Source organism: Myodes glareolus, chromosome 23, assembly GCF_982192425.1.
Source record: "Myodes glareolus chromosome 23, mMyoGla1.1, whole genome shotgun sequence".
NCBI lineage: Eukaryota > Metazoa > Chordata > Mammalia > Rodentia > Cricetidae > Myodes > Myodes glareolus.
Window position 1 is genome coordinate 9,574,818 of NC_142048.1, and position 13,937 is coordinate 9,588,754.

The window sequence follows — 13,937 nt, forward strand, 5'->3', positions numbered from 1 at the left end:
ACTTGTATTTTAATAAATAAAGCCAACCTGAAGATCTGAAAAGCAAAGCAGCAAGCCACTGGCTCTTACCTCCACCTCAGTCCAAAATGACGATTCTGCCTCCAGGAATCTCAGAAAGAGACTACGTCTGAGAGCTGTTTCCTCCCATTTTATAATCGTCTCTAGGGCTGGGATTAAAGCCGTGCACCACTGTGATTAAAGGCATGCATCGCCCAGTTTCTATGGCAAACTAATGTGACTACAGGGGTTAAAGGTGTGTGTTACCATTACCTGGTCTGTAAAACTCACCAGTGGGGCTGTTTAACTCTCAGATCTTCAGGCAAGCTTTATTTATTAAAATACAACTGAAATACCACTACAGGAAATAAAGTAAGATACAGTGACTTTGTACCTAGAAAGAAATTAGTATAAAATAATTATTTTTAAAAGCCTATAGACAATAAATTTAAAGAAAGACAAACAGTACTTCAAAAAAATATTTTCTCTATACTTGATCCTTCAGTGGTATTATGAAAGCAAACTGTATCTAAATAAAGATTGCCATCACTGCTGTGATCACTGAGTTCATCATTTCTCTGCATTACAACCCAGGAGTCCATGTGTTTATCATGGAAATTCATATTATTTGGGCTCGGATGTATGACCAGCATTCATTAAACAAAGAGATTCAGTGCAGATACTTTTGCAAAACCTTTTTTATCTGACCTCTTTTGATAATTGGCTGTTTAGCAACTCTGTTAACAAGGATTAATTTGAATCGATTGGCAAAAAAGGTTAAAAGGCACACATGATTAGTCCTTCAAGATACACTGCTAATTTGGAGTTTTACACTAATTTCTCATTTATAAACAAACAATTTTTAAATAAATGAAAATCTTCACATTTATATGATATGCTAACATATGTAAATGTACTTATTGCATTCTTCTGATCTAAATACTGTTATAAATACTGATCTAAATAGTGTTTTGACATAGGCGCCAGAATATATATCTGCAACTAAACATCATTATTAACAGGACAGGGATCTATCTAACGGCTGCAAGCATAGCTTCCTGATTCTCTATCAGCTGTGCTGGTCATTAGCACTTCCATGACATAGAAATGACCTTTTATGAATTGTTTTGTTTGGAGGTAGTAAAAAGGAATGATAAATTTTTCTCCTTATAAAGAAGAATTTCATATTTTAAAAGAGACACATTGCTTATGGAAAGAAAAAAGATTTCTGTGTACTTGCAGCCAGCAATGAAGAAAGCTATTTGAAGTTTTTTACTAAAATACAAGTTGAAAAATAGAAGTGCTGAGTGTTTGTAGCCTATATCGGGTACTAAGTCTGTAGGTTAAGATTTTTCTTAATCTGATGTTCTGCCTACTTGCCTATAAAAATATCATTCATGATTTATCCTCAATATTTCTACCTGTTTCTTACCGTGTATGTTTTCACAAATTGCTTTAATTACCTTGGCTGATCTTACTCATACATACAGGATGAAGGCTACCATGGAATCAAACATAACATGATCAGTTAGTTACTTGTGTGTATAGCAGACTTATTTCTGAGAATTGTATCTTCTCAGCTATCACAGGAAAATCCCTGGAAATGTACTTGCTGAGAAAAGTCTCTAAGAGATATCACTTATTTTTCAAGTGGTTTCTGATTCTTGAACTACACAGAGTCATGAGGAAAAGCCAAAATGTTGCAACCTTGCTTCTGATTTGATGGTCTTAATGACATCCTCATGTCTTAAGTAATTCGTTTAAGTATGCCACCTCATCTCTCATCCTCACTTTGGAGAAGTTAGGAGGAAAAAATGTAGTGGAAATGGGACATAAAGTTAATGTGAAAATGCTAACAGCCCTGCACAGGGCTCCCTGACCCGAGTCTTGTATAGCAAACATACATATACATGTACCCCATGTGTGCATCTCTTTCTAGAAATCTGGGACAAGAAAGAAAAGAAGAAAGAGGGGGAAAGGGTGGAATTGATTCTGTTAAGGATCTTTTCTACTCCTGGAGACTTAAAAATATAGTCCTGAAATCATGCACTTCTAACAGTTTCTATTTCCAAAAGAACATGAGAACAAGGTAAGAGGTGAAAATAGGAGGTACTTTAATTGAGTATTACAAAGAGAACTACAAAGAGATAAGAGATAAGAGGAAAACTTAAATAACAATAGACATGTTTTTAAAATCCATAGGAAAAATTATTTTTCAAGCTTATTTAAAAGTACATTGTGTGTGTGTGTGTGTGTGTGTGTGTGTGTGTGTGTGTGTGTGTGTGTTAAGAGCTGATACCAAGATATTGCCATTGCAATATCTTCACTACCTTCCAGAACTTGAGCAGGCCCTATTGAGAAGATAGTACACACTTTGGACATGGGACTTGAAAGAACTGAGTTGGAAATGACCTAGAAAGCTCCTCCTGAAGGTTGATTGTCATAGCACTGGAAGACACTAGGCAAGCTGCTAAGGAAGAAAAATAGTCAAGAACCCTATCCAGTCATAAATATTACAAACCAAAACAATGACTGACACCAGTAAACTATTTCCAGTGGTGCAATACTAACATTTTTATTTTTGGAGTAATCAACAGTTGTGCAGTTGGAGGTGAACACCATTCAGAGGAGGCTCTTAATGACTTACACTGTAAATGTGGCCAACAATCAGTAGTTGGAGAGGTCACAGACCCTAGAGGAGAATATATTACTGCCATTTTCCTAAACCAATATAATTTCTAACTGTAGTCTATAACCTTAATCTTACATTCAGAGATCTGAATAGCTTTCACCCCTAATCAAAGAAACTTGTTTTAGCAACAAATAGAGACTATTAAAGCAATCCACAACTGGCCAAAATGCATAGAAAAAGTGAGTGTGAAGTGCCCTGCATCTACAGTACAACTTCTACACCTAAGACTCAGGAAAAGTTGACCAAGAGTGGGATAAGATGACCAGGATGTCTCCTGTGAAATTATGTCTTCTAAAACTGGCAAGAATGCTGCACCCATGAAATCTCAATGATTTATGATCTGCATTATATTGAACTTAAATTCAACAGACTAGCATCTTTCTGAAATAACCAATCTCTCCCTTCGAAATGTGCAAGTATTTTAAATAATTTCATTACAATTATCTGAATCACAGAAACGGTGTTGTTATGATTCCCAGTCAGTGTTTCATGTGCACTAACGGAGTCCTGTAGTGTGTGAGGAGTGGCATCACCATGGCCTTGCATTCTGCTCTGTGAGAACTTCTAGAATAATTCGCCCTTTTCCTTGCCCATGGGTATTGCTCTCATTTTGAGCCTTTTCAGCTTCTGCTTGTTATTCTGTTTGTCACCCATCAGACTTCTTTTCTTTTCTTTGGGTTTCTCAGTGATCCAGAAGAATGACTGGAGGTGGGTATCTCCTTATTCTGTGTCTCCAAGTTTGGTTTGGTTTTATTAAAACGAAAGGAGGAGGAGGATGAGAATAATAAAGTCAGCATCAGTTTTTTCCAGTTCACACTCATGATTATAGTTTATTCCTGATTTTAGTCCTCAGTGAGGCTTTCATAATACCCGGGGGTTCTGTCAAGCTGAGGTGCTTCATGACTTTAAACATTTCTAGAGCTAACAAGTTCCTTGCTTAACTCTACGTCTATCTCAGCAAGGGTTTTATTTGCTAACATACCCTTTGGCAAGCTTTAGAAAATTGGGCTTTCTCCTAGAAAAACACAGAAAAATACATTACCTTATTCTTAGCATTGGGATTGTATGTAGAGACTACATGTCTATAGCTTGTCTTTTGCCTTCATTACAAAACCTCCCCAACCAGGACCATCATAAAATCTCCTCCAAAATGCACACATGAAAATGTCATGTTCCTGAGCAAAATCCTCTACATATTTGTGACAGTTGTGTAGTTTAGCCTTATTGTGGGACTCCTAACAGTGGCAGCAGGGCTGTCTCTGACTCTTTTGATGATTTTGGGACTCTACTCCTCCTACTGGGTTGCCTTATCCAACCTTAACACAAGGGGAGGCTCTTAGTCTTAGGACAACTTGATATGCCAGGTTCTGATGATATCCATTGGAGGCCTCTCCTTTTCTAAATAGAAATGGTAGAGGAGTGAATGGGAGGCCAGAAGGGAGGTGGTGGGAGGGACTGGAGGGGAGGGGGGAAGGGAAACTGCAGTTGGAATGGGGATGTAAAAATATTACAAAAAAATTTGTTTTAAATTTCATGGCACCTCATCACCACAGCAGCAGTTCTTGATCTGAGTCATTTCAAATAGTCTGCAGATCTTTATACACACACACACACACATACACACATACACACACACACACACACACACACACACACACACTCACAAGAAAGGGGAAAGTATCAAATATCAAAGTCTTGTATATGCATACACATATATTTTTAAAATTTGCCTCTGTGATTAATTTAACTTAACTCATAGAGAAATGGAAAGATTTAACATTGGAGAAATGGATTAAATGCCTTAGTGGTTAAGAGTGGCTGCTCATCCAGAGGACTCAGGCTTCATTCATAGAACCCACATGGCAGTTCAGAACCATCTGTAACTCCTATTCTAGTGGGATTTGATACCCTCTTCTGGCCTTCATGGGCACCAGACAAGTGTTGCACAGACACATGAAATAAAAATAAATAAATCTTTAAAAGTAAAACTCCCGGGCATTGACAATACCCCTGACTTCATACTGATTTCAACACAATGTGCTTTTCTTCAGTCACATATTAAAATAACATTCATATTTAAAAGATAAAGTCTAGACTCTTATCTGGTGTCCCAGTTTATTCTTCCATTGCTCAATTGTGTGCACTTAAATTTAATCTAAGAATCGCACTCAGAATGATAACTTCAGGTGTTTCTCCTATTTCTGAAATATATTCATCCATACTTAATAACACATTAATAATGAATTCACTTTTGTTGTATAATACAAATATTCTTCTAAAGCCAATAAGCTAGAGTATTACTACTTTATATGAGTTATTTTAGCTGATACCTATTATGGTCATAGAAGTGAATATGAAGAGGTTGTATACAGTCAAAACTTAAGACTTCAAAACTGTACCTTGAAGACTCAAACAAGATTATAGTTTGGGCATGACATTCTCTTTTTAAACTTCCTCATGGGCCTGGATATCATAGTTCAAGTTGTTATCGGTACTTTCTGCACAACACGAAGAGCTGAGTTCCTATGCCAACCCCACATAAGAAGCCAGGTGTGATCTCACAGGTGCCAGTAACCCCAGTGCTGTGAGAGGTTGTGATGGGAAGAGCACTGTGGTTTGCTGGCTTCCAGCCTCGCTGAAAATAATGTGAGCTCCAGACACAGGGAGAAAGGCCTCCTCAGAGGAATAAGGGTAAGGAGTGGAAGAAGAGGACACCCAATGTCCTCTTCTGATGTCTTCATGCACACAGCCACATATGTACACACACAGCCACATGCACTTGTAACACACACATGCACATGTGTGCATGCACACACACACACACACACAACTTTCTCACATGGCCTCAACTTTCCAGTGCCCTGTCACTTTTACTAAGCTACTTGTACTATTATTATGATATACTTACCCTTTCTTCCCTTCTTCCAGTGCAGTCTTCTCCAAAAATTCCTGGCTCAAGCAGTCCTGCTATTTAAGCCTTGCAAGTAACTGGGACAATAGCACATACCACCACACCTGCCTACCTTTTATTATTTACAATTAGAACATAGAGTTTCTGAATATTAAATGTAGAATAACTATTAATACATTCTTTAAGGAATGATACTGTTTCAATAGTAAATTGAAATAATGCAAATTATAAATTGTGACAATGCAATATTTCTATTAAGCGTCCATTTTCTCTCTATTCTTGACCCAAAACTGAATTATTTATAAAATATGTCATCAGGCTTTATCAGGACATTATTTTCTGGTTTCGTCACTGTCTTAATTACAAAATAATAATTAGCTAACCACATGTGCAAAAAAAACCCAATTCTCCCTTTAAGTCAAATAGGATAACTACATAGGTAAGTGTTAAAATACTTAAATTTTTGTAATAATATCACCTTTAAAATTAGCTTCATTCCCAGCACTCGGGAGGTAGAGGCAGGCAGATCTCTGTGATTTCGAGGCCAACCTGGTCTACAAGAGCTAGCTCCAGGACAGGCACCAAAGCTACAGAGAAACCCTGTCTTGAAAAACCAAAAAAAAAAATAGCTTCACAATGGAAAAATTTACTTAAAGTACACTGTAATTCGTGTTGTTTTAATTTGCTGAACTCATAGATGAGTGTTTAAAAATACAAGTGGTAGAAAAGCATCCAAAATGCAACTGCAGCCCAATCCATGATATCAAACATGCCATGCCAATGTCTAGTGTTTCCTGAGATCTGCTAGGTGCTAGGCACTTTTTCTTACTGCATTCTAAAAGTGCTTTATTAAAACATTTAAGCAGCAAAATTACTTTGAATTGTTATTTTTCCCATATTATATATACTGGAACTGAATGAAAAAAGAATGGGGTCAGGGAGTGAAAAAATAATTCAGTGAGAAAGAGTGCTTTCTCTTTAAACCTAAGGAACTGTGTTCAAATATCTTGCAACCACATAAAAAAAAATTAAGCATGGCTGTACATACTTGTAACTCCAGGATTGTGAGGGAACAGCATAGGTGTAGACCTTGAAAGCTCATAGACAAGCCAGACTATCTGAACTGGTGAACTTCAAGTTCAGTAAGAGACCTTGTCTCAAGGCAATGGTTGCAGAGGAATACAAGATATCCAGATATCCAGCACCTTGCTCTGGTCTCTTCCTGAGTAGCCATGGGCATGAACACTCACACTCTCACTTATATGTCTTCTCTCTCTCTCTCTCTCTCTCTCTCTCTCTCTCTCTCTCTCTCACACACACACACACACACACACACACATACACGAAAAAAAAACAGAAGAGAAAAATATCAATAGTAAATGCCTATAGTTACAAGTGCCCTCATGTTATATGTTATTTAGGACACTACTAGCTTAACCTTTCAGCCTATTTAATCACTATGCAATCCTGAGTTATTAAATAAAAGTAAATTTTTATTGATGAAAAATCCCCCCCAAAATTAGGATGTGGGAATATACTGGTCCATATTTTTGCCCTGACTGATCCCAGGAATGATACAATTTTAGCAATGAAAAAAAGTGCTCAGTAAACCATTACAGTCAATAGTTTTAGGCAACATAATCCTACAATAATTTCCCGCAGTACATTGGGGCAATTAAAAGCACACTTACAGGAACCAGTTTGCCTATACTTAGGTTCTGTTCACAGCTCTTTATAGTTGTATTTCTCAATTTTCCTCATCTATAAAATGAGAGTAACAGAGTGGTTTTATGAGTTTATTGTAATGACTGCATTACTTAACATATATGAAACATTCTGACAGTCCTTATCATCGACTAGGTAGCACATACTGGTATTTTATCACAGCAAGGGAGAGGACTCTTTTTCTAAGACAGGATTTCACTGAGTGGTCCTGGCTTTTTCGAACTCACTGTGTAGTCTGGGGAGGCCTCAAACTCACCGATATCCACCTGCCTCTACCTCCTGAGGGCAAGGACTAAAGACATGAACCACCATGCCCAGCTAACTGGTGATTGATCCAATGATTGTGGTAAATTTTATAAACCCATCTTGATGCAAATTTTGTAAACGCATCCTTTATGTCATTTGTTAGTATGAGTTTTATTGTATTTTATGTTATATTTATTTCATGACTTCTTGGAGTTCACATAATGCTCAAACAAATCATGAGAATTAAGTGAACTAACATGTTTTGTCTTCCAGACCATTTATAAGAAACTGATAGCACTCCGTAAACAAGTAGTTGAAAGTCTGTGGCTACAAGGGAGCAGTAAAGAGTGTGTTGTTGGAATCACAACCAACCCTGAACCTTATTCCAGAAACGTGGGTTCAGCACCTTGGACAGCATCTTTCTCCCTGTGATGTGCTCCAGCAAACATTGAGACTGTGTTCAGAAACCTGAGCAAACACATGGAGGGACGCAATGTCTTAAATATATGAAAGCACTTATTATTCTGCTCACAAGAAATCAAAGTCACAATAGGGTCTAACTATGCCAAACAACAGAAAAGAAAAAGATAACATAGACTTCAGCAATGGTACCCTGATTCTATTTCTATCTGTGTCCCCAGGGATGCATTCTGATGTATTTCTAAGTTGTTTTTTAAACACTAATTAGAATGTGGTGTGTAACTCAACTGGTCGAGGGCTTGTCTAGGGTGCACAAAGCACTGGAACTGATTTCCAGCACCACATATTTTGTGTAGTGGTGCTTGTCTATAATCCCAGCACTGGGGATGTGGGGACAGAAGGTTAGACAGTCCATGTATCTTTAGATACACAGTAAGTCTGAAGCTAGCATGAGATATTTCAGACACTGCCTTAGCAAAAGAAAACTGAGTTATTTTGTTTCACTAGAGCATACCGTATTTAAAGCTACAAAATTAATGAGGTTGGTAACTGTTATAAATGATGTTTATAAACATTATTTTATTTAGTAGCAATTTGTGAGCTGCATGAAAATTATATTTAGAAGATATTTTAAACACAAATATACAATTCTGTTCTCTGGAAAAAAATCTCACTGTCATTTTTACTTTCTACCCCAACGATGTTTGTACTTATCTTTTCAATAATTTTGCTATAAAATTATAAATTTTCACTGTTGTTTTTTATTATTGTAGGATAAATATTTAGTTTGTGTGTTTGGGTTTCATTAATTTTAAAATACAACAATTTTACTTAGCTGAATTTAACACTTGGTAAATTCTCTGCAAAGCAGAAGGCACTATGCAAGTCTCCAGAACAGCCTTTCTTCAACAAGATTTGATCTTCACCTGTCCCCAGTCTGTACTTACAAGGCCTTCATCTGTTCCAGCCTGTAGGTCACAAGGCCTGTTGGGTTTGTTTTCATTTTCTTACTTTGGCTGTTGTCATCAGATAAGAATATAGTTTTCTGGTGTGGGACAATTCTGTATTCTGTCAATGTTTTAAATAAACGCTGATTTGTCAGTAGTCAGGCAGGTAGTATAGGCAGGACAACCAGACAGGAAGTAGAGGTGGGTCAATGAGAACAGGAGGATTCTGGGAAGCAGGAAGTGCCCTCTGCAGTCCTGTCCAGACACTGAAGAAGCAGGATATGACCTGCCCCACTGAAAAAGGTACTGAGCCATGTGGCTAACATATACTAGAATAATGGACTAATATAAGAGCTAATAAGAAGTCTGAGCTACTGGGCCAATCAGTTTATCATTAATGTAGACTCTCTGTGTGATTTGTTTGGGTTTTACTGGCTGTGGGAACTGGACAAGACAGAAACTCCAACAATCAGGCCCTCATGCTACAGTTTTCAGATTCTTTGAGGAAAACATTTGTCAAAATATAGAGTTCCAAAAAAAAAAATAGTTCAAGAAAACAAAAGTATTTTGTGTGGTAGGAAGTGGAGGAAAGTCCTTTCTGGAAGTGTGCAGGATAACATCACCACAACTGAAGAGTGCAGACTCCTTGAAGAGCCACCGTTCCATAAGCTTAACCACGCACATGTTTGTGAGGCTTACTGACTTTATAAAACCCTTTCTAAAAAATCATTTATAGTTTCTTTCATTATGGTATACATCACATCAGAAAAAAATCTAGAATTTTCCCTGTGTATTTTCCTTTCAAATAGAAATCCTGAGGCCTTTGAACAATGTTTATCAGCCCCTTTCAACCCAAGTTCCTGGTAACTACCTTTGCACTTTCTCCTACCAAGAGTTCAAGTGATTTAGATTCTACTAAAAAATAAGAACTGGAGATGTTTTTTTTGATCTGTCTGGCTCTTGTCACTTAATGTAATGCCTCCCTCCACACAATTACAAATGCCAAAATCATCTCCCACCTTTAAGGATGAATAGCATTTCATTGCTCACATACACACTTTTCTTACTCAGCCATGGATGGACACTTAGGGCCCATTCTAAAACTTAGCTTTTTATACAATGTTGTCATAAATGAAAAACCAAATAATTCTTCCATATGCAGTGCACAAGTATATTGGCTGTGTATTCAGAAGTGGTGTTATTAGTTCACATGGTAGTTCTACTTTTAGCTCTCCATAATGACTGTAGTAATCGGCATTGCCACCTACAGCGACAAGGACCTACCATCTCCACATCCTGCCCATAATGCTTCCTTCATCTGCTGATGATGGCATTTTGACTTTGTGTCATTTTCATTTTCATAACGATTAATGATATTGAGCACTTTCTATACCTGCTGGTCGTTTGTATGTTTTGTTTTGACAATATCTACTCAAGTGTTTCACCTATTATAATAAGACTATTTGCTTTCTTGTCATTGAGTTGTTTATGCTCACTCCTTATTTAGGATCTTAAGTTAATACATGCCATGAGGTTTTCCTATGCAGTCATCTTCTATACTATATTAAATATTTTCAAATCATTTATAACAAGAAATTTTTGTAACAATATTCAACCTGTTATTTAAATATGTCCAAAATGTGCATTTTTACATCAAAGGGAAAGCAAACAGGCAAAGAACTTGTATAATATTTGTAGTAGATTTTGTATGTATACAAGAAAACACACATAGGTTCAAGACAGCCATGTTGCTAGAAAATGCAATCTTAATTGAACAAAATTAGAGTGAGTTGTCATTTTAAAGACATTAATTGAAAGTACAAACTTCAATAAACTAAAGGACATAGGGTTTGTTTTAATGGTAGTGATGGGCTAGGTTAGGATGAACTGAGAGTCTATTCTTCTGTCCCTGATAGGGTCAGCACTGGGTGAAGGCTGACCATCTTCCCACTGTCACCATTACAGTACAAGGCATTCTTTCGCTTTGGCATTTCAGAAGACAAAGAAACTGTGCCACATTTTAAGAGCTGCTGCCTAGAAGAACTTCACTCATTTGCTGTCCACAGCAAGTCATTTTGTCACCCTGGTATCAGAAATGCCTGCAGTGTGAAAGAAAGGAGAACTGGGAGTACGGCAAAGCCCTGATAAATTATTAGTTATCAACACATGAGAAATCAGAAGGAGCGCACTGAGAGAACGGGAAAGAGCAAATTTTTCATATGTATGTATGCATATATGTGATAATTTGTACGAATACATGTATAAATTTAATAGCTGGTACAAATTGTCAACTGGATAGGTTCTCGAGGCTGTGGGTCCATTGTGGGGGATAGGCTGGATTGCATTAACTCAAGAGGAAAGATTCAGTCACTGACAGTGGTAATATTCCCTGACTTGGCTTCTGGACTGCATAGGTCAGAGATTCTCAACATGTGGGCTGCAACCCCTTGGGAGTCACATATCAAAGTGTTGTTTTACATCTGCACCAAGATTGCAAAATGCACAGGCAGTCTTAGAACCCAGGGATGTACAGAGGCTAAGGAATCAAATGACTCTAAATATGAGTTAGGATCCATTAGGAAAACTGTGGACATGGGGCAGCTTGTTTGGTGGGGTAACATGCTAGTTTACATATAGCTTAAAGACAAGGAATAAGCAAAATACGCCTAATTTGCATACCCAGTCGGATTGAGGGGAGGCAGCATTCAAGGCAGGCAGGTTAACATTTCTAGTACCAAACCATCCTTCAGCAGAGGCAAGTTCAGAGAAGGAGGAGCCCATTGTCGTGGCAACAACAGAAGTGGTACATCCCTTAATTTATCACCTGACAGACTGTCCACAGAAGGATATTTGCTGGCGCCAGCGTTCTAGTGGAGAGAAAAAGACTTGCTAGATTTTAAAATAACATGGCCTTTTGTCCCTAGAAAGCAGATGTCAGTTTTTTAACCTGAGTTGGAAAGGAACGTCCTACACCAACAGGTAAAAATCTTTGAGAGATTTCAGGGAACCACCATACTCCACAGACTTGAGTCCGGAATCTCACATCAGACATCCTGCATAACAGATGTGTACATTATGGCTCATAATAGTAGCAAAATGACAGTTATGAAGCAGCATCAAAATAATTCTATGGTTGGGCTCAGCAACACGGGGAACTGCATTAAAGGTCACAGCATTAGGAAGGTTGAAAGTCACAGGTATAGGTGGAGAAGGTGAACTGGGCAGCAGTGAGAATTTGTTGCTGTCTGCTTCTTGAGTGTGGATGACATGTGACCAGCTCATCCAAGCCTATTTCCTGCCATGAAGTACTGTAGTTTTGAATATATATATATATATATATATATATATATATATATATATATATATATATATATTCAATTCACCTAATAAATGTTTACTCAGAAAATAGATCCATTAGGCAATTTCTCCATTTTGTAATGCTCACAGAGCATCCTTGTGCAAATCTACACAGTACAGCCTATTGCTCCCAGAATATATGCCTGTACATCAGGTTACTGCACTGAAGCCTGGGGTAGCTGCTACACAGCAGGAAATGTTTGCATACCTGAACATATCTCTACATAGAAAAGGCAAAATTAAAATGTTAGCTGTGGGGATTTTTCTGTTCCACCACAACCTTCTGGCACTGCCATCACTACTGTGGTCTCCCATTGACTAATATACTCCACTAGGTTACACTTGGCAGCTTGCATATATAGCTACATGTTCATACAGAGGCTACAACCTCACCCTCATTTAGCAGAAGGACAGAATCACAAGATCCTTCATGGGGTAGCTTATCCCCTATGGGATGAATCAGAACATTCATAGTTAATGAGTAGGCACTTGTGATAAAGCAAGCTTTGGGATTTGTCAGTCAAATTCTCCATAAAACAAAGAGCTCAGGGGTATTTATTCCAAGATAGCATGGAATAAATTCCATGGCCACACATTCATAGCAGATATAAGCTTTTCTTGTAGGATGTTACATCTTTCAACACTGTCGACATTTCTCTGTGCTTGCTGTGGCAGTTTGGGGGAAGAATTCAGCAGCATCCCTTGCTTGGGGATTCAGGGAGATGGGATCAGAGTGAGACACTCTAGCCTCTGGAGAAAACAGCCTGGCAGACATCCTTCAGAACCAGGAAGGCCTGAATACAAAAGCAGAATCTACAGGGAAGCTGAATTGCTGGCCTTTAACAAGACCATAAAAGAGTGCCTCTCCTTCAGGGAGAGAGAGAAAAGAGGGAAAGACAACTGGGATGGGTAACTGAGAGGGCTCTCTTGGGAGGAGTCAGAGAAAATGGAAATAAGAAATAAAGTAGCTGGGGTGAGAGGAAGGGTCCCAGCTTTCAATATAATGGCTCCTCTAACCTGAAAATATTATTAGCAATGTCAACATACTTGGCTTGTGTTTCATGCAGTAATATAAATCTGACTGCTCAAGAAAAGAATTTAGAATTTTATTGTAAGGACAGCAGATGGTGCCTATTGTTTGACTTTCTTACATGCTGTTCTGGTTTCATTTCTGTTGCTGTGATCAACTATCTTGATTCAAAGCAAGGGTTTGCATTTGGAGGGGTGTGGAAGGGTTATTCTAACTAGCAATTCTAGGCTCTGGTCCATCATTGTGGGGACATCAAGGAAACAGGAACTTGAAGCAGCTGGCCATGCCACATCAGCTTTTACACAACTGCCTCACCCCCCCTCACTCTAATGCTGTTTGAACTTTCCCCAAGTGGCACCTAAATTCAGAGTGGGTCCGCCCACCTTCTTAACCAATTGGCAATTAAAGCTAACCTTTGCCCGTGGGTCACATGGCTCCAGGCAAGATGAAACTGACACCTCAAAACCTTTCCAGCTCATCTTTGAAGACAAGAAAATGTAGCTTAACAACTGAATAGTAGAGTAGATACAGAGACAGCTGCGGGACACTCCTGGGGTTAGGAGCCCCTAGGACCAAATCTCCTGTGCTTAAGCCTTCCCTTCTATCTACATT

The 13,937-nt window shown here is 38.2% G+C and overlaps 1 long non-coding RNA gene across 1 annotated transcript in view; it reads left to right on the forward strand.

Moving 5' to 3' along the window:
• Positions 1 to 13,937, forward strand: part of LOC146890647 (uncharacterized) — a 38,997-nt gene that overhangs the window by 362 nt on the left and 24,698 nt on the right. The gene's annotated exons all lie outside the window — the stretch shown is intronic.